The 22,254-nt window shown below is 35.0% G+C and overlaps 1 protein-coding gene across 2 annotated transcripts in view; it reads right to left on the reverse strand.

Annotated features, from left to right (window-relative positions):
- LOC129218209 (small glutamine-rich tetratricopeptide repeat-containing protein beta-like) overlaps positions 1-17,702 on the reverse strand; it is a 74,732-nt gene extending 57,030 nt beyond the window's left edge. Inside the window, exon 1 of one of the 2 annotated variants that reach the window (XM_054852425.1) lies at positions 17,591-17,702. The gene's annotated coding sequence lies outside the window, so the exon portion shown is untranslated. Of the gene's footprint in view, positions 1-17,368; positions 17,521-17,590 lie in introns of those variants that run through there. The other variant, XM_054852426.1, reaches the window with a different exon arrangement.
- Positions 17,703-22,254: the final 4,552 nt, after the last annotated feature.

Raw genomic sequence — 22,254 nt, forward strand, 5'->3', positions numbered from 1 at the left:
ATGCTATTTAATTTTTAAAAAGTGAACTTATTTAGCATATGGCTCTTAATATATTTGAGATGTTGATTTGCTTCTTTTAAGAATGTGTGCCTCTATTTCTTAGATGTAAAAAAAAAAACAATTAAAATTTACTATTTTAGTATGAATTTATTTTTTTTAAAGTTATATATATATAATGTGCTTACCATATATCTTAATACAATAAATTTAAGGCTGTTCCGGTACATGCTAAACTTGACTCTTCGGAAACAGCGACAAAAAAAAACTAATCGCCGGATTGCAATGAAACTTTTTACTATATCAGATGAATGTGTAAAGAACAACGTGCATGAAGTAAATTGCTGCTGAGTTACCTACATTTATCACAAAATGATATTAAAAAGTACTTTTTGTCAAATATGAAATATTTCTCTTACACACATTCATGAAAAATCACCTAAACACAGAGATTCGAGATTTTTTTCTCTGAACCATAGAAACAATGTAGACGCATTGCAATTGAAATATTTTGTAAATATCATTAAAAAAAATTTCAATGCTCACGTGTTCTGAAACTTACTCGATTCTGTCCACTAATCTTATAGTTGCCTAAAGTGCTAATAGATGGCGTCAAAAACTCGAATAAGTAAGGATACATGAAATTAAGGTCTATATTATTAATAGCTCGGCTTTTTTCTCATTTTTATACTAATAAATGATTCCATATGGACCATAAACTTTCTGTAACAAGTTTCATTCCTTCATATTCTTTATAAATCAGTCTAGATTTTTTTTTCTCTAAAACCAATTGTTCGTGATCGCGTGGGGATCCCGCCGGACAAATATCGCCATCAGTGAGTTTTGCAGATGGAACTAGATTTTTGCGAAAAAGTGAGGCTTTCCATGCGTGTGCCTGAAGTGATGGTTAGTGGTATCGGATGTCAGTGCTTGTAGCTTGTGCTCGAGGCGGCAGTGATTGTAGTCGAGGAAAGAGAAAGGGGGGAGGGAGGACGTCCCCGTGTGTATTTTCCGTTTTCTTAGAAACAGGTGGGTGAACAAGAAGTGGAGGGTTGGCCTACGAGTGCTCGCCACAGAATCTTTCCTAATCCGCAATGAATATCTTTCTAAATTGACGCAACAGAGATCAATAAAATTTCGTGATATTTTATTTCAACAACGATTTTAACTATTTTTCAAGAAGTAATTAATATTTTCTAATGTTAACAAAGGACAAAGATGATCTGAAAATAGTTTTTATTTAATAAAAAAACCTTGCTCAATCCATTTGCGCAGGTGTGATTTTTTTGTGCATATATTTGCCCTTTAATACAAAGAGCAAAGTATTATGTATGATAATATCTAGAGTGCTCGGGAAAAAGAGTATAAGTCAAAAATTGAGTAAAATCAGGTTATTTCATATTTATACTATATGGACCTTGTTTATTTACTAATTTTGAAAAAGAAAATTGTAGTAAACATTGTGAAAATAAACAAACACCTGATGGAGTGGTCTACTTCTGAAATCTAGAAGGAAAGCTGTGGAAAAACAGCTCCCCTTAAAATTCAGTATTTTTGACTTATACTCTTTTGCCCGAGCACCCTAGATATATGAACTTTCAAAAAAAAAAAAAAATTTGAACTTGAAAAGTAAAGATTTTTACATATTGTGTGCGTACGCGTAATAGGCTCAAATCATTACCTTGTAGACACGAAACTTTTTTAGAAAGTAGGTACTTCGTATGTTATGTAACGTTTAATGGTTTTTATATTTGAATGTATCAAAATTTTAAGACAAAGCTTAAAATTCTGGGAATAAATTGCAAATACAAGCATAAAAATGTCAAATTTGTGCAAATCAGGGTTGGCAAAAACCCGGGGTTTTTTAAAAAAGCCCATGGACCCAGGGTTTTTTTAAATAAAACCCAAAAAAACCCAACTAAAGCTGGTTTTTTTTTAAATAAATGTGGTTTTTTTTTGTCTTTTTGTAGGGAAAATGTGGGGTACTTGTAGCATATTGTAGCTAAGTATATGGACAAAGCGCAAAAATTGTCTTGGGGTAAAAAAAAGCTGGAAAACTAGTTAAAATTCAGCGTTTTCTGAAGAAAAGTATAAAAGACGACAAAACCCAAGAATGGTGAAGTTTCAGATTTTTTAGTTTCCATGATTACCAACAGTTACGGCAAAGTTGCTTCTCGAGTGATAAAATCTATTGTTCGTTTGTTCGTTTTTAATTAATACTTTTTTTTTGCATTTTACTTTATTGCATTTCATTTTGTTATGCAAAACTACTGTAGACCCTCAAGTAGTTTAAATCCCTTTTTACTGAATTCCAGCTTAATCAAGACATTTCTTTGAACTTTATGTTGCCTGTTTTTCTATTTTTGTGTACAGAGTAAGAAATATTAAACTTTTTCGTAAGATAATGAAAATACTGTACATCCTAATCTGTTTTCTATCTGACTGTTTGAGAAACCTGTTGAGTTCTAAAGAACATACCTTGTTTATTCGGGATTTGTGACGTGTTGGTTTACAGAAAATAATTCACCTGAAAGCCTTTTAGCTAGAGTAGTTTCCTCTGTAAAATCTACAAATATTGAGAAAATCAGATGTGATAGGACTAAGTCAAGATAATTTGAGTTATTTATTGACCAGTCAATGAAAAAAGTTAAATATATTTATTTAAAATCTTTGAAGTATTTTTTTTTTTTTAATGCCGCCAAGAGTTAAAAAATACTATTAAAGTTCAAAATTCGTTTTTTTTTTGTCCATTGTCTGTGGTAAAGAACAAATAAAAAATAAGTTGTAATTGTGAAAGTATTTAAATTAATCAATTTTTTTAAAAACTTCTCAGAAAATTTTAAAAAACCCAAAAGTGGGCTAAATAATGGGTTTTTTCAAAAAAACCAATTGGGTCCAATCCGGCCAACCCTGGTGCAAATGGATTAAGTAAATCTTCATCTCAATTTTATACTTTAAAGTTTTAGACTTGGAAAAGTAACAGATTAAGTAAACATTATATTGATAAGTGTTTATTTAAATTGCACAGGAAGTATTATAGTGTGATCCGCGAGTTACTGACCATCAGCCAGTAAGTTGAACTAACTTGTAACAAAGGTTTTGATTGGACATTATGAAGGTTACGTACGATATACTTACAGAGACATCTAGAAGTTTTCAAGGAAGTCACTTTTCTTACTGGTGCAAATTGTTATCAGATAAAATGTTGAATCGCCTTTTCTAGGTTAAATTTAATTTTACAGGTTCATTTACTGAGATATGCTGATCAATGCTTATTCTAAGTGAAGGAAAAAAAATGCATTTAATAACTATCCATTTATGCTGTTTGTTATTGAAGGTTGGTCGATTACATGCATTGATCTAAAATGCCTTCAACGCCAGTAATTGAAAAACACGATCTACCTGTAGTAATGACATAGTTAAATGTTAGTTTTAAAGCTTTTTTCTTTATACAAAGTAATTACAAACATTTTTATGCTAAAGATATGAATGTGTATAGTACAACTTTTATTGAGAAAAAAAATATTTTAACCATTAATTGACTAGCTTGGTTAATTACTAATGCTCCAGATCAGCGGTTCCCAACCAGCATGTTGTGACTTCCAAGGGAGTCGCGAAGAATTTCTTATAAGGGAACATATTCATAAACATATCATTAAACAGTTTAAAAACTAAAATATGTAGAGGAAAAAAATCATTTTAGAGAAGCATCAATACTTGAGCGTAGTGGTGAATTTAAAGAGCCTGATGATCCCTCAGCATTATTACATTTTGGTTTACGGACTTGCATCCCTACAAATTGCCGCGAAAGAGTCGAAAAAAACCTCCCTATAACATTATCTAAAATTGTCTGAAAGTTCGTTTTTGGAACTTCAATATCGAATTTTTTTGTGAGACAGTCTCTTAACCCCAACCCTCATCCTGAAAGATGTCATGTAATCGCGTTTTCAGGACTTAATTTTGGAAATATTTCGAGAAGTTCCTAGAACCCTATCCCAATCCCTAAAAATAGCAAAGAAATGGATTTTTAAGCTTTCAATTTCGGAAAAATTTCACAGGAGTGCCTTCTATTCCTTTTGCACAATTAAAGACCGTACAAACATTCCTTTTCAGGATTTAAATTTAAAAAAAAATTCCGGGTGAGGGTCTCCGATCGTTTCGCCTTGCCATCAAAGATAATCTACTATTCTATTTCTGAAACTTAAATTTCCAAAGTTTCCTTCATATTACCCCCAATCATTTCTCCCCCCCCCCAATCACTAAAACTTGATTAAAATACGTTTTGGAGACTTCAATTCCGGAAAAATTCCGGGGGAGAGGCTACCTATCCAAACATTTGCCTAATATTTAAAGGAACAAACAAAAAATACGAACAAAAAGACTATTTTTTTAAAAATATTTCTAAAATCCAGGGGGTTCCAATGGCCCCTCCTCACCCTGATTTCCCAAATGACGGACCTGAAATAAACTTTGAAACGAAATCCAGGAAGGATAGATCGTTTTATTGATTTTTAAAATATTTTTGGGGGAATACCCCATTGGATCTCCCTTTTTGCTACATATTTTCCTGGTTTTCACCTCTCTAGCCCTTCAGAAGAATGCTCGTAGTCATAGTATATATTCTATTCTCCTCCAAATAAAAATGATGACAATCAAATGACTACTCATCATCGAAGGGGGGGGGGGGAGTTCACTAATCTTGCTAAAACAAAAGGAAAAAAAAACAGTATTTAGTTAAAATTTCATCACGTTTGGGAAGCAGAGAAATGCTTGAACTAAATCCAATAAGTAACTTTTCTAACTTGGTTGTCCGTTTTCTGCTCAAGTCATTGTGGCAAAACAAGACGCATGTTTTATTCTGATCAACGTTTTGAATACAACCAACTTTAAACTATAATACTCAAAAATATACTGTCGTGAAATGTATGAGAAATTTACATTTTCCCCAATCAAAATTGAACATTTATTTCTCTCATATACAGTCGGCTTCCGCTCCAAAGCGATTCAACTTACGCCAAATGCCTATAACGCGAGTTTTTCTCGAGTAACGAATGTTAGAGCTAACGCTAATTTCTCACCCACAACACGAAAACTTTTGGAAAGGAATCGTGGCGCAAAATGACGGCTTCGCTATTTACTACTAAATATTAGTTTCGTGAATAATACTTTCATCCTTTTAGCATCACTAACTGCTCTAGTTCCCACCCAGCACTAGTCAAAACATCGCTTTGTTAGTGTGTATAAATAACAACTCCACAATTTTCTTTTAATATTTTAAATTCTAAATATGAAAGGTGATGAAATATTCTGCACCAAAGCACGCTGTTTAATGCTATGTTTGTGAAGATAGAAGGAAAAAGTGAAAATTTGTGACAAGATAACGAATTCTTGAACGCTTGAAACTCTAAAAAATGGTTCGACAGGCAGTGGCGTATTTACCAGGGGGGTGGTGGAGACGACCGCCCCCTCCGTAACTGTCATTTTCGAAAACCAATAATATAGAATTAAAGGAATTACTAGCTTTCGCTATTAATTTCAATCAAGTACATTCCACAAATTTGCTTTAAATTAAGTTGAGACAGTGTAGTCGAAGATGGACAGCATTACCCACTTTTTAATTTGAAACCGAAGCTCGCCCCTCCCCTCTTTTTTGAACATTAATAATTTTTATATTTCTATATGTATCTTCCAACCTTTTTCTTCCATGGACTACACTATACTGGTATGATGATACATTTTGCTATGATTTAGAACAGTGGTTTCTAACCCTGGGGGTGATAGCCCCCAAAAGGGAGATTCAACTCTTGAGGGGGGGCGATAAGTTTGTGAGGGGCGATAGGGGGTGATTAAAATTTAAAATACAGGCTAAAAGGGGGCAATTGATTCCCTCCCCCCTACATAGTGGGTTGAGGGGAGGAATATGGCTTTCACGTTTTTCAACCGCCACCCCCTTGAAAAGAATGTAAATCCGCCACTGATCGAAGATAGCACAGCAATACTGTATAGTACTATTACAGTGTAGTGCTTTATTACTGCATACTGTATGTACCGTACTGTTTTTTTTTTTTTTCATGTCTCTCTCTCCCATTGATAATTGATATTGTGCATCGTTTGAATACTGCTGTTTTTTTTAAAAATACGGTAAAAATTCAGCTGTTTATGCAAGAAACGGTAATATATTGTTAAGAAATGGTCTGGAACAGTTTAAAGGGTGTTTAAAAATGTCTTAAATAATTGGATAAGTTAATACAAAATTCGTATATTGTACACGTATATTTGTATATAACACACACACACAAAATCAACTCCTTCAAAGTTTCAGTAAAGATACTAAAGTTAGTTGAAATCTATAATCTAATAAACTTTAATTTTAAAAGCACCAGCTTTGATTCGGTGCTCTAAAACTTGAATTTGTTTATATATATATTTTTTGTTTTTTATGTTTTTTTTTTTTTAATTATAAAATGAGAAAAAGCTTACTGATGATCAATTGGGTGACGGAGAATTAAAAACAGCAACAATAGTGATAATAATAATGAGAAGAAATTTAAAATTAACTTTAAATTTCTTTCTATTAGAATTATGTTGTCTGAAAATTAATTTTTTTTCTCTCTTTTTTCTTCAAGTTCTTATTCTATTATACCCTTCTCAAATAGTTTCAATTATGCGTGCTCAGTCATTTAAAATGAGGGGCATCATGACCGGATAATTGGACAGTTCAGGCAACTAGAGTTTGGATAACTGGAATCCTACTTTGATATAACACAAATGTAATGCATCTTCAAATTCAGAAACCTGTAATTCTGTTATGGGGGGAAAATTCACTTCAGAGAACTCATAATTTAAAAATATTGATTTTATTTTTAAAAAACCATTTTTTGTGAAGTTATTTCTGAAATTAGATTTTTTTGGAGTTTTAAATAGTAAAAAATGTAATAAACATCCATGGAATGACACAACCAATGATTAAAAAAATTATAATAACGAAAATTTAAAAAGAATCTCCGTTTTTGGTTCTGGACCAAAAATGGCTGCCAGGGGGGGGGGGGGTTTGGAATGCCTCCCCTTTGTAAAATTTTTGTTTATACAATGTCTACAAGCATGCCGAGTTTCATAATTTTATCACAATTTGCAGTTTCTTCCCCCGTAGCCCCCCGACTATTTCCAAGTTAAGCGAAAACTAAGATCGATCTCGGGGGGGAGCTGTTCCTCCCCCTCTTTGCACGACTGGGCCCTGTTAAATGCCGTAAAAAACTATGTTTTCTTCTTCAAAACTTTAAAAGATTCGTACCACCAAGTTTTCTCTGTAATTCCATGGTAATTTTTGTGGACCTTTGTTATGAACAAAAGGTAAAATTCCTCGTAAAGATTTAAAAAATGTGACCTTTCAAAGACAATTTTCTTTTAAACTGTCCGAAGTCTGATTTAACAAACTTTCCAGTCTTTTCTATTACTATTTAGCAATTTCTACAAATGCAGCATGAAGGAAACAAAGCTTCTAAAGATTAATATTTAAAAAAAAAAAAAAAAAAAAACTACATTAGATTGACAACTTTTATTAGTAGATTTAATAGCCAAAAAGAAGACATTTCTAAAATATGTTGCGATAAATTTACCGAAGTTTCCGCGGTTAAAAAGATGAACCCTTGGTATAACGAAATCATTTCTGATCTAAACTTCAAATCGAAGCAAAAATGCTCTCATCTCATTTCTCTGCAGCGGTTTTGTTTGTTTTTCCGATTCCTTCGCGCTGTCAATGCCTGAAGGCACTTGAGGGGTGTGTTTCGAACAATGAAAGACATTCCTCACTGACTTCCCTGAAGAACAATATCTCCTCCACACAAATTCCGGTTTAGAGGTCCCCTTTTCTGGATGTCGCGTAAATCCTGTCAGTTGTAAAACTAGTTTGCGGCTAAAACGTACAACGAGCATGATGCTTTCGTCACAACCAGGATGCAACATTTTGCGCCATCTATTGGGTAAAGGGAGTTTTTTTCATAAAATGGGACACTCTTAATATGTTAGTTTGCACCTTTAAAAAATGAAACTTCATTTTCTGGGATTAAAATAAAATCTAAGTTGATTGTTTTAGTGTAAGTTTATTAATTTGTTTTTAGAATAGTGTAGATGGCCTGTTTTAGTATTTTCTTTTTCTACTTATAGTTAGAAAATTTTTACATGAGTACTGTTCTTAATAAAAAGAATTTCAAAGCAAAATTTTGTTTATGTCATTACAAAACTAGAAACAAGAGAATTTATTTCTTTATAACAACGTTGTTTTGTTTCTACTATTTGTTTCTATGTGATACAAGTCTAATTACAATTATGACTATTTGTAAAGATAGATGTGAATTATAAAACTATTCACTAATAATATGTTTTTAAGGGAATGATGTGTGAAGCCCAGTGACTCTAGCACTTAGCGCTTCCATGCCACGGTTCAATTCCTGGGTTGGGCTTGGTCAACTTAGTCGTTCATCCCTTCAGTTGGTTGATAAAATGAGTACCAAGCGTGCTTGGAAATTAAACACTGGGGGTCCCACGTTATAGGCTGACCACCTAACTGGAACATCTGCTTTAGCAGTGACGGATGTGCTAGAATTACTAGCAATCGCTACTAATTTTAACCAAAATATCTAGGACAGCATCTAGACAAGTAAAAAAAATTCTTAATTTCTTAGTATTCCTGAACTGCTAATACTTCGTATAAGCAGGCTTGTCATTTTGAATTTTTCCAGGGTTTGAGGGGTGGGAGAGGGTGTTTACTCAATGCAAATTTTATTGCAGGAACTAAAACCCCTTATATGTAACATTAATTTCTCAAAGCTAGGGGTGAGGCAATTGACCCTCCTAAATGACAGGCCTGCTTATAGGAAGTTTAAATTTCGACGGGGTCAACAAGAGGCCATGTCTGCCTGGTGTAAACCTAACCGGCAGCTCTGTAATGCTGTGCTTAGGATTTGCGTAGCCTTCACAATATTCCCAGGTTAGGTTTGCTCGAACTATAGTGGGCCTAGCTTGGAACCCAAGTGATATATTTATGGAGGGCTGGCAAGCCTTAGCTGACAAGGAGTCTACAGTTACTCCCAACTTTTAAAGAAAATTACATTGTTGTAGAAAAACATGTATGGAACAATTCAGCAGTAAGTTATCCAGGGCTAAGGTAGATATGCAATATACCAACAGCCTGGTTATGACATCCAGAGACTACAGTTACGTCATTGTTATTTACTCATCAGTCTGGAACAGTCAATAACTAAGCTGGAGGCAGATGTCATCTCATTGATGCTTAGAGTACCAACAGACTGGTAGCTAAATTAAAATTAACACACTAGCGAGAGTCCCCAGCAATGGTGCAGTTCAACCTGTCAATTGAAAGCAAAGCATGGGTATAAAGCAGTTTACCACCTTTTAGCCAGGGCCCTAAGGTAGAACTACAGGCAACATACGGAAATCATCTCATTTAAGCTGAACGAGTCTCGTATCTGCCTCTCAAGCTCGGTTCTTGAATATTTCAGACTGATGAGCCCATAACAAGGATGAAACTGCAGTCTCTGGATATCATGACTGGGATGTCAGTATATTGCATGTAGTTCTGCCCTAGCCCAGTCTTAAGGACGGTAACTTTCTGCTTTATATCCATGCATTGCCTTCGATTGTTTAGTTGAAGCACACCACTGCTGTGAACCCTTGTGATTTGCTCAATTAAATTTAGTTACCGGTTTGTTGGTACTCTTAGCTTCAATGAGATGACATCTGCCTTCAGCTTGGTGATTGACCATTCCAGACTGATGAGTCCATAACAAAGATGAAATTGCAGTCTCTGGATGTCATACATGCATAATTGACAAATGTGTAAAAAAAATGTTTTTCTTCAAATCTCGCTCATAATCATCATTAACTTTCAAATTGGAAGCAGCAATCAAACAAAATGTTAAGTTCCTGTCTTGAATCTTGAAAGATATGCGGGCCTTTCTTGTAGTTTTCTCAATTTTTTTTGACGCCATATCACTTTGATTTGTTTGATTCTTATTTCACTGTTAATTAGCAATTGCAGAAAGTTTTTATTTCGAAGCAACTATCATTAAATGAAATACACTTACTAGCAGCAAGTTTACCAATAAGACAGGTAATTTAATTGATTTAATCTGCCATTACTAATAAGCCAGCTAATGTCGAGAAAGCAGGTGGTAACCAAGGCTGAGGAATTGAAGGTAAAATGACTCCGACTCTTTGACTTTGAAAAGAATAAGGTTTTGCCAAAATGTCTTCTGTTGAAAGGTTCTTCATTCATAAGGGTGTAAGGATTGGTAGGGGCACCATGGGCTCTCACAACCCTTTGCACTGAATCTTATTCAGCTCCCTATTCTGCACAAAGTATGAAGTTGAGAAGACGATTGAATGTCATGGAGAAGCGTGCCATATCTTGCGCTCACTTAGGCATTCAAAATTAATTATAATGCAAGAATAATTAACTGTAAGCTCCTTCTGCAAACTTATATGGATTGCTTTGAACCTAAAAAAGAGAAACATGGGTGGCTCACAAGTTGTAGGATGCTTACTTTGGCTCAAGAGCCTCCCCCCCCCCTTTCCCCCAACTACCAATCACTTCTGAAGTGCTCCAAATTCAGAGTTAATTACAATACAATGTGAATAGCAATCCCTTCTGCAAGTTTTCCGAATTGCTTCACATGTAAGTGAAAAAAAACGGAAACGAACAAGTTCAAAGGGTGCAAGAATGCACTAGCCAAGGGCACTCACTTTGGCTCCCCTCCCTCCTCTAACTTAACTATCACAGGTGCTATGAATTCAAAGTCAATTATACAATATTTGCTGTAAACTCCTTTGATAGGGAACATTTTAATATAATTAAGATTTTGGGACAATCTGCAAATTGTTATCAATTATCAGTTCATTCAAGCAAAATTAACAAGGTCAAAAAAAATTTTTTTTTAGAGCTCTGAATATATTATTATCATTAGCATACAAATGAACTCACACCTATTAGACTATAATGATTTAGTACAGTTAAGGAGTGACACAATCTCGGAGCATAAAACAATCGAAATGGAACAGCTTACAGTTCCTGGGGCCAATGACTACTGATTGCGAGTAGTTGGTGGTAGCCAAACGTGTCATTTCAATTTTTTCTAGGAAATGGGGGGGGGGAGTGTGCAAAGGGCTGACACAGGTCGCTCAAATTCTCACGAGCCCTACAGAGCATAGGAGCAGTAACTGAACATCTTCCCACCCATCCTTTCCCCTTTTTATTTTTTTTTATAAAACTAAAAGCTGAGACAGATGAAGGTAAAATTACAAATTAAATGAAAAGGATTATGTTCTTTCCTGAGATAAAATGTATTTCTTAGATCATTAAATGGCAGTATTTTTTAGATTTTCTCACGACATTTTTATTGTTAAAAAACTTTAGGAACTAACCAAAATCTTCAACATATTGTTCAGAGAGAACCAATAAATTAAAACATCAACAACATAAGAGAAGCACACTCAGATTGTATTTCAATTACTATTCTCAAGAATATAAAAAAAAATCAACAGTCAAAGAAACTCATTTTGAAACAGCATGTATTATCTACCACGTTAAATCTGTTCTGCGTCTCTTTCAATGTGAGTTTATTGCGAATGTTTACAGCAAGCAGAATTTTCCAAACATAACAACAATACAGATGTAAATTAAGATTCAGAAGAAACCCTACGAAAACGGAAATATTTCACAACACAAAAAACAGTAAATCGTGAAATTAAAACGAACTAAAACTTTAAACAGCATATTTCGCATTGCAATTTCTACCTCACAATTTAAAGGGGCGGCTCTGTTTACATTTTACTCGGGGTTGCTTTAATGTATCCAGGTTACCATGCTGTTTAATAGAAGGCGCTCGTTTTTATTTCTCATTTCGCCAATGTACTGTAATTGGTTTTGTTCGGCGATCCTAACCGGTCGACCACTGAGTAACCGGTGGCTAACCACTGCGTTCTATCATCAACCGGTTACCATATTAATATGTTGATTAGTTGATTGAAGCACGTGATCATTATCACGTGATCGAATCACCGGTAGCTACCAGTTGAGCTCGTCGAACGCAAGCATTCCTTGCGTTCGACGAACCTCACCGGTCGACCGGTTACTAACCGCAGCGTTCCATGATCAATCGGTTACCATTCTAAGCAGTTGATTAGAGCACGTGATCATTAGCTGTCACGTGATTAACTAACCGGTAGCTACCGTAACGTAAGCATTGAGAGCGTTTCAAAATTCGCCGCCAGGAACATTGGGTGCCGAGCATTTTGGACGCCGGAAACATCGGGCGCCGAGCATTTTAGGCCCCGGGAATACTGGGCACAATATGCTCGGCGCCCAAAGTTCCCGGCACCCAAAATGCTCGGCGCCCAAAGTTCCCGCCGCCCAAAATGCTCGGCGCCCAAAGTTCCCGGTACCCAAAATGCTCGGCGCCCAATCTTCCTAGACTGAGTATATTGCCCTATCGCTTGAAAGTGACTGTGAAATGGACGTGGCAAAACAATGAGCCTACAAGTCTTCAGCAAAAAATAAAATACAAGAAGGGTGGAAAATAATAGTCTACAAAAAGTTGTAAAGGTCTGTGTGGTAGGATGGCATAGTAGACAGAAATGAGAGAGTGTTATGGAAGTGGATGAAACCGAATTTCGAAAATGCATAAACGCTGTCGACTGCTACGTCATTCTAAAGCCTTTCCCTCTCCTCACTCCAGAAACTAAGTTCCTCTCTTCTTTCTACCTTAGAAAGAACACGTGAATCAGCAAAAATCATGCCGGGGGGGTGGGGGGATTGATTGCTTGAAAACCCTCAGCTAAAAAATGAAAAAAATACAAAAAAAAAGTAAAATCGCGAATCCGCCGAAGATTTTTACCGACGACGTTAACGATACTGTACCATTATTGTTTAATACCAATATTCTCCTAGATCGATTTCACGGCATTGTGATGATATCGTATGTAAGCTGCATTATGACGATTGTTTTTTGGATTGTAAAGGACATCGTATTGTCATCGTTTAGCCAACAGTTCTGATCTCTCCCTATATCGCTTCATGTTGTCTCACCAATGACGCGACCGATATATGCCGTCTTTGAAAATTGGTTTTTAAAACCTAAAAACCACGGAAATAAAAGAAAAAATACAAAAAGCAGAAAATCGCTGATCCGCGGAAGATTTTCATCCCTGAAAGTTTGTCTAAAGTTGCAATTTTGAAACTTCAATTTCGAAAACTTGCAGGGGAGATGAAAAAAATGATCGGAAACAGTATCTGAGCTCCCTCCCTTACACTTACGTCAATAACCATGGTTTATAATCACATTTTTAAGGCTAAAATTGCGTTTTTAAAATAAAAGTTACAAAATTTTGCCCCTCCTCCTTTTCCTATCCAATCAAAAAAAAAATTATTTTTTTTTGTTTCTTGTCCTTTCAGTGTGCCCTTAAAACCTTTTTTGGTTATGTCCCTGCACGCATGGGCAGAATTCAAGCAAATTTGGTGCGAACTAGACAAGGCTGCTTCAAAGATACAAAGGAAACGAACGTTTTGGAGACAAAGAGAGAGGAATTTTTTGTTCCCTAGGAAAAAATATCGAATCTTTGCAATGATTCTCTATTTTGTGTGTAAATGACTGTGTACCAATGATACACAAAATGAGGGCCGCTGCAAGGCACCTCATTTTATGAGATCGGTGCCCCTCATTTCGCGTTAATGTCATCGTGTTTCGACGAAATGAGGGTTGCCTTGTGGCACCCCCTCCTTTAGTGACGCCCACAGCCATTGCCCTGCTCGCCCCTCCCCCCCCCCCCCCTTTGGACGGCCCTGGTAAACTTATCTGAAGGGATCACATTTTTCCCCCCACCACCCCAAGCTATTCATTCACAGTTCTAAGTTCAATTTGTTGCCATTATTATTGTTAGTTTTGCTTAAATCCTTACGCAGGAATATCAATCTGCAGGTGATAAGCATTTTCAGAGGTACAGTCGACGCTTCTTATAACAACCCGTCATCAAAACAAAATAGGTCGCTGTAACGAGAGGTCGTTCTAACAAATTGCATATTATTCACTCATTTTTTTAAATGCATGAATAATTTCTCATAATTATGCATTGTTTTTAAGCAAAATCAAGAAACTAGCAAAATAACTTGTAAAAATTTTTGCTAGTTTCTTTCTCTTTTTAAAGATTTTATGGTGCAATTATTGTAGAAGCTTTCCGTCTCTTTGGCTTTTTCAAAATTTGTGATGTCTACCGTTTGTGTGAGGTCTTCATCAATTCTTTTACCCTATACCAACAGATAATTATTTCCAATGGAAATATTTTACCTTTAGAAACATAAAATGTTTTAACTATTAGTTTTAGAACAGTTACTTTTGAGGATAATACAAAAATTGAAACTTAGTTTTGTATGTTATATTGGAAGGAAGGGTTCAGTTTGGACGCTCAACCGACGGTAAAATAACATTGCATCAATGGATCAGGAAATAGGACTGCATGTATCGGTCGCTATAACTGAAGGGTCATAGAAATCGGAGGTCGTTCTATAGAACGTTGATTGTATCTATATCACCACCAATGCAAGCCATTGATTTTGATTCACCTATTGTAGAAGAAACAAGCAGAATTATAAAAACCAAACAACTGACTAAAGTTGTTAATTTATATTAAAAAAACAAACTACATAAAAACAAGCACTATGTTTGATAGTACTAGTGGTTCCTACATACAGATAGTACATCCATGCACAAGCAAACACAGAAATATTATGAGATTTTTTTTTTTTTTTTGCAAAACTTTTCTGTGTGTGTGTAGATGATCCCTGTAGAAGTCGATCCTATTAATTTCACTTCAAAAAAGTTTCTTATTGGATTAGGCATGGAAGTTGCCTTGTTTTGATTTCAGATTTGTTTTTTCACTAAGTAATTTTTGAAAGGTCAGTTTTGGTTGATCTGCATTTTGTGAAGGGTTTGTTTTGGTTGATCGGATTTTTGTGAAGGGTCCATTAATGGACCTAAATTTTTTCTGGTCAGAACTGTTTTAGGCCCCAAGTTTAATGACAATAATTATAAAACAGGGCACCCTATTATCTAAAGCAATCCCATTTTTTTCCACCCATTATCTGTTTGCAGTTCGAAGTTCCATTCGCTAAAAAATAGTATTGTTTATGTTCAAATTATAAAAGGGAAGACAAGTTTTAATTCTTTAAGTGACAATACAAAACTGCAGTTCATCACATTTTCAGAGAAATCTATAACAATAACGCTGCATTTAACAATTTTGATTCAAATATGACAAAACATACAAGCAAAATTAAGAAAACAACAATCTTTAGTTGTTAATCTCTTTTAAAGAAACAAGCATATTTGGCAGTATGTGGTTTATAGCTTGTGCAACCATCACAGAAATGTGTCGAGATTCCACCCACAATCTGATACCTCGAGTTTAACTTCCAAAAGAATCGTCTTATTCATGGAAATAAGCTTTCTTTTATTTTGAATTTGATTTTTTCAACAAATAACTAGTGAAAGGTCAGTTTTGGTTAATCAGAATTTTGTGAAGAGTTTGTTTTAGCTGATCAGAATTTTGTGATAGGGCTGTCTGGCTGAACACCTGCAGCATTAACATTTTCATTTCTTAAAATCACATGTGAGGCTACAGCCCAGGCTGTGCCAAGCCCTTCTGCACCAGCCTTACTATTTGCAGCTAAGCTCTTCCAAAATCGAAAACAGCCTTAATGTTTTTCAAAATTCTGTAACGAATAAATTGAATTCACTTAATTTAGGCTTATTGCAAAAGGAAGCAGATTCTCAAAACAAAAAGCTATCTTTTGCTCCGCCCTCCCCCCCCCCCCCACATTTATACCTGTTTTCAATTTAAGACATTAGAATTCAGCAATGAATCAAGTTTTGAGCTTTTTTTTTTAACAGTCCTCCTGAGAATTTCAAAAACATAAGAACACTTAACTGTCCACAGTGGCTTGAAAATGGCTACCGATATCCCCCATTCTTTCCCAAACTCAAAATAACAAAAATCACCCCAGTCAAAAAAAATCTGATAATTCCTGCTTGGTAGCTTATTGGTATTTTGTAAAAAGTAACAAAATGTTGTCTTTTGAACATACCCTCCCCCCCCCCCTCATTCACTCGTGTTTTTGATTAAAGACAGATCCCCCAATCAAAAAAATCTGATATTTCCTACTTGGTGGCTCATGAGTATTTCGTAAAAGTTTTGGTTGATTAGAGTGTTGTGAAAGGTATGAATACCCCAGAGTCTAATTGCTACAAAGGTTCATGCTTTTAAGCTTTCCCCTTTTCTAGCCCCTCGGAAGAATGTTGATGTTGAAAGCTAGAAAAAAAGTAGAAGGGGAAAGAAGCGCCATTTAGTGGGGGATGATGGGGGGGGGGAAATGGTGGTCATGTTTGGATTCAGGGAGTTACTTTACAAAAGAATCAGGAATGCAGACAGAAACATTGACGAATTTCTTGCCACAAAATATTACCTTAAAATCAGTAAGTAACACTGCATAGATAAGCAAAACAATTAGTAAGAACATTATGTTAGAAGCTGTATTTTCTTTGCATTATCCTCAAATTTCACCTGGAGCATCCAAAGCAGTTTGAGAAGCGGCACTCTCAATTTACTGAAACTCAGACTTTTTAAATGAATGACAAAATAGGCAGATGCACATGCTGCACATAATGAGAAGAGATGAGAGTAGTTTGAAAACAAAAACTATTATGTCGTTGCAATACTGTCTCCAAATTGCCATATTGAATATGCTGACAGACTAATTTGAACAGTTTCGTAACAAAATTAACGCTAATGAAGTTGTCAGGAATAGCTACAAACTAGTATTTTCACACTACCCACAGCATTATCTTCTTAAAACAGTGCATTACGCTACAAAAAATAGTAGTAGCCACAGCAGTTTTGTTACTGTAACACATTAGTTCCGACCACTGAACAGACAGAACAAGTATTGAACAGATATAATTTCAACCATAGTAACATCCTTTAAAATATAGCGGGCGGAAGCATTCTAAAACTCCCTACGGAACATAATTTGAAATAGATGAAGAGGCACGCTTCTTTTTATAATAATTCGACAGAACGTTTTCGTAACACTGATCTGCAAAAACAAAACTCACATTCTACAACTGCAGAACAGGAAAAGAACTTCACAAAAATAATTAAAAGAAAACCTAGTAACAAATCAAAATTAGCTAAAATGAGTTATTTTATATAAATATGAATAACAATCATATCTTGAAAACATTTTACAGAAGCATAGACACCAAATTGGAAAATCAAATTCTGCCAATTAATATTAAAAACTCACCTCCTAATGGAATATTTTATCTATTTTGTGTGACTTAATATGTCAGATCGCTTCTTAAGCCGGCTCTATTAACAAATTGTTGAAAAAGTTAAATCTATACACATTACTTCAAAATATGAGCATGCATATTTTCTTTCGCAAATGTTCACTATCTAGACAGCACAAAAGAGTGCCAGCAAGTACTATAAGCAAATATAACACAAAATTAATGAAAGAACTTACTTTACAAAAAATAATAAAATCTTGACAATATAAAAATGTTTCTTAAAATTGCGGTCAAACCTCGTGCAGCTACACACCATGAACATCTGACCGTAGCCTACGAGGATGCAACGCTTCTCTGTTTGAGGAGCCTGTCATTTTCGACCGATTTCCGAAGCTGAAAGGGGACCAGAAATATAGTTCAGTTTGAGCCGATAGATGGAGCTTTTAGCGTTGCCAACAAACCGCACGATTGCATATGTTTGCGTGCTAAAAAGCGGGTTTGCTTTCGCTTTGAATAGCAAATAATTGATAAAATTGAAGATGAAAGGAAATATTGTTGGATACTTTAAAGTTCAGCTTCTAAGGTACTTCAATGAAAGAATGTCCCTCCAAATAATGTTCATAATAAGCTTTAAATAGTGCTTTTAAGGAAATGTTTTATCGGACCCAACCCTGTTACACATTTTTAAATTACTTAAAATAAAAAACATATTTTAAATCGAATTGCATTATTACTATGAACGTATCTAGAGGGCGGCAAGGGAGGGCAGCCGTCCCTTTAAATTGGGAAAACATATTTTAAAATAAAGCATGAAATTTCAAAAAAAAAGAAAATGATAATTGACATTTGTTTCAATTTCTCAATTTATTGATAATTTGGCTCTAGTGACCTGACTTTTAAAGTATAAATGTTTTCTTTGGGAGCTAAAGCGAATATAGATAATTTCAACTGCGTATTTTAGTCATATAAATTGTAATTGGCATTCGGGGTGGGGGGGAGGGGATTTTTTAATTATTTTTTATTTATTTTTTACTCTATTTTATTTTATTGTTTACATTTTATTTCATTTAACTTTTTAGTTTGCGTGTGTGTGCGGGTATATGGGGTATGTCATCGGCACTTTTCGAATAAAGTAATAATTATAATAATAATTAAAAATTAATTAGTAAGTAAATAAAAATATTCAAACAAATAAATCTTTACTAATAATAAAGCTGAAAGTCTCTGTCCGGAGGATGTCAGGATATCTGTAGGATGTCTGGATGTCTGAATCTCTGTGACGCGCATAACGCCTAGACCGTTCGGCCGATTTTCATGAAATTTGTCACAAAGTTAGTTTGTAGCATGGGGCACGTCGAAGCAATTTTTCGAAAATTCGATTTTGTTCTATTTCTATTCCAATTTTAAGCACATTTTCACAGAAATTTAATAAAATGGAAAAGAATTTGTTCTGAAAATTATCTTTCTTTATCTTTCTTTTCTTTACTTCTTTGTCTTTATTCTTTTCTTTTCTTTTTAAATAACAAACCTGAAAGTCTCTCTGTATGGATGTTTGGATCTCTGCGACACGCATAGCGCCTAGACCGTTCGGCCGATTTTCATGAAATTTGGCGAAGTTAGTTTGTAGCTTGGGGATGTGCACCTCGAAGCGATTTTTCGAAAATTCGATTTTGTTCTTTTTCTATTCCAATTTTAAATCCATTTTTCTCAGAAATTTAATAAAATGGGAAAGAATTTGTTCTGAAAATTATCTTTCTTTATCCTTCTTTTCTTTATTTCTTTATCTTTCTTCTTTTCTTTTTTTTTCTTTTTAAATAAGAAACCTGAAAGTATCTCTGTATGGATGTTTGAATCTCTGTGACGCGCATAGCGCCTAGACCGTTCGGCCGATTTTCATGAAATTTGGCACAAAGTTAGTTTGTAGCATGGGGGTGTGCACCTCGAAGCGATTTTCCGAAAATTCGATTTTGTTCTTTTTCTATTCCAATTTTAAACCCATTTTTCACAGAAATTTAATAAAATGGTAAAGAATTTTTTCTGAAAATTATCTTTCTTTTCTTTACTTCTTTATCTTTCTTCTTTTCTTTTTAAATAACAAACATGAAAGTCTCTCTGTATGGATGTTTGGATCTCTGTGACGCGTATAGCACCTAGACCGTTCGGGAGATTTTCATGAAATTTGGCACAAAGTTAGTTTGTAGCATGAGGGTGTGCACCTCGCAGCGATTTTTTGAAAATTCGATTTTGTTCTTTTTCTGATCGAATTTTAAGAACAAAAATATCATAAGATGGACGAGTAAATTACGAAATTATCATAACGTGGAACCGTAACATGGGCACAAGCCAATTAGCGAGATGCGAAATTATCATAACGTGGAACCGTAACATGGGTACAAGCCAATTGGCGAGAAAATTCACCATACATTATTTGTAAATATACAGGCGAACCAAAAGACCTTTTAATTTTTCTATTACGGGCAAAGCCGTGCGGGTACCACTAGTAAAAAAATAAACAGAAAAAAACATGAGCTACAAGAAAGGAACAGAGAGTCGAGATTTTTTTAGTAGTGGGGGGGGGGACACCCCTGATTGGCTTGGATTCTCACTAAAAAATGAAAATTTTTTGATTATCTAGATAGGCCCGCTGTTTCAGAGGGTAGGAGAAACTGAAAATCAACTATAAAATCTCTCTACTAAATTAGCTGGATTATCGTCCTCTCCTGCTCCCCCTTAAAATTTAATGTTTTTAAAGAGGTGAAAATATTTTTTATTTTAAATACATTTTAATTTTTGGAGCTTAAAGGAAAGCCTATGCCAAAGCATAAGATGTGATGTTATTTAGCAATTTTATTTAGTACATATACATGGCAACAGAGATCCCAACGCCCCCCCCACCCCCCGCTCCTACAGGACTGATGAAATTAGCTTCCCTATAAAAATTATCCTCCTTCAAAATTAGAATGGCGGAACTGGCACCATGAGTGCCCCTTCATAGGCACTTCTGACACAAATAGACCGCACCGCTGTTTCTTTCTTTTTGGAGTGTGTGTGTGAGGGTGGGGGGGGGGGGAATATTAGAAGGTTTTCAATCTTATTTTGTTGCTACTACAAAGCCCATCCGCCCTATACAGACCTCTCAACTGCTATAAAACACTCCCAAAGAACGAAGCTGTCCAAACCCTCTAAAATGACCCTCCTAAAGCAAGAGGGTTATTAACGCAGACTGTCTCATTGATCTTATTTTTTTCTGGAGGAGGGGATGTGGGTAATTTTTGAAGGCTTTTTATAGTGCAATTTCAGTTATGAGCCCCAGTGGATTCTCCTAACATATCCCACACTATATCTCTATATCTATCCCGCACTATCCAAAAATTTTATCCTTTTTAAATAGTGCAAGATGAGCGGCTCTGATAAAAAGATGTATGACCTTGAGATAGTTCATTTCTGTGTGGAAAAAGAGAGGAGTGCCATGATGGGGACTCCTGGCAGAAATTGCTCGGGGGGTGGAGGGTAAAAATTTTAAAAATCTCATTTTTTTGGGGGGGGGCTTGTTACCGGGTCGTGCTCCATAGCATTTGAGAGTCATCCTGGGGAAATACTTATGATTTGGGTGCACACGGGGTACAAGTGCAGTCTTTTCCCCTGAAATTGACAGGGGGTAATTTGGGTAGTCTTGTCATTGGGGGCCGCTCCATAGCATTCGAATGGGCGATTCAATACATAGCGCATGATCTCAATGGCGGATCCAGACGATCCTGTTGGGAAGGGCGAATGAGTCATGCATTATAAAGGGGGGAATCGACTTACGAAAATAAAAATTTCCCAAACTTTATTAACTGAAGCATGACGTGTTTTTTCTTCTTTCAAAATATGTAATGATTCAAACGTTTTGAAGAAAGTTGTGAGTGTTTCAAGCACGAAGAATAAAAAATTGAAAGAAAAAAAAAGGAAGATTTCTCCTACTAATATTCTAGATCCTGGTCTGGATCAGGATCCATTATCCAAATTAAACCTTTTAACTCCTAATTTGTTTGAGGACTCATGAAGTATTTTCAGTAGCCATTTAGGTCCTCCATTGTACTTTTTTTCCTTATGAACGAAAGGTTGCAGTGTCAAGATGACTACTTTTTTTACTTGTCTTCGTACCGAACACAATTAAATACAAATATTGCATTTGTAAATAAAATTTGAAGATAGTATTGGATTTTTTTGTTTGAGCTGTTTAACATTCGCACATAAGTAGGAGAGTTGTCGGGCATTCCCTGAAATATTTTGTTGGAACGCATTTTTAGACTATTTGTTGGTTAATAGGAAGATTATTTCAGTATAAATGTGAATATGTGTTTGATATCTCATTATGTCAGAATATATGTTGTTTTACTTTTCCTTCAGAAAATTTAACAATTTTCAAGCTTTTCTTTTTTTTTTTCGTTTTGCTCATGCCCCCTTTTAGAATTATGATTGTTCCCGGAAGGAAGGACGCAGCCCATATCTTATTGACTTTTTTTGCTCAAACGTTATTTACAGGCGTTTTGTTGAAGTTTACAAATCGAAAAAGGGGCTATTTTATAGTCCTCATTAATCACTGTTCTTATGGTTTTACTTTTACACTGTTTCGATTCATTAGGGTTCTATGTGAAACATTTAGCGTGAACAAAAAATCTGAAAAGAAAACCTGAAATTTATTCAAAACTAGTATACTTTTAAAAACATAAATAAATCCGCTGTACTACGAATAAATTAAAAAAAAAAAAAAAAAAGATTGCAAAAACTTTGTTTGAAACAAATTAAATTTTTGTTTCCGAATGCTTTGCTAATTCTAAAATTTATTCCGAATATTTATTTTTATTCTTCAATGAATATTGAAATCAGCATGTTTTAAGTCCGAATAATACGTTTC

This window comes from Uloborus diversus, chromosome 3 (assembly GCF_026930045.1).
Source record: "Uloborus diversus isolate 005 chromosome 3, Udiv.v.3.1, whole genome shotgun sequence".
In the NCBI taxonomy this organism is placed as follows: domain Eukaryota; kingdom Metazoa; phylum Arthropoda; class Arachnida; order Araneae; family Uloboridae; genus Uloborus; species Uloborus diversus.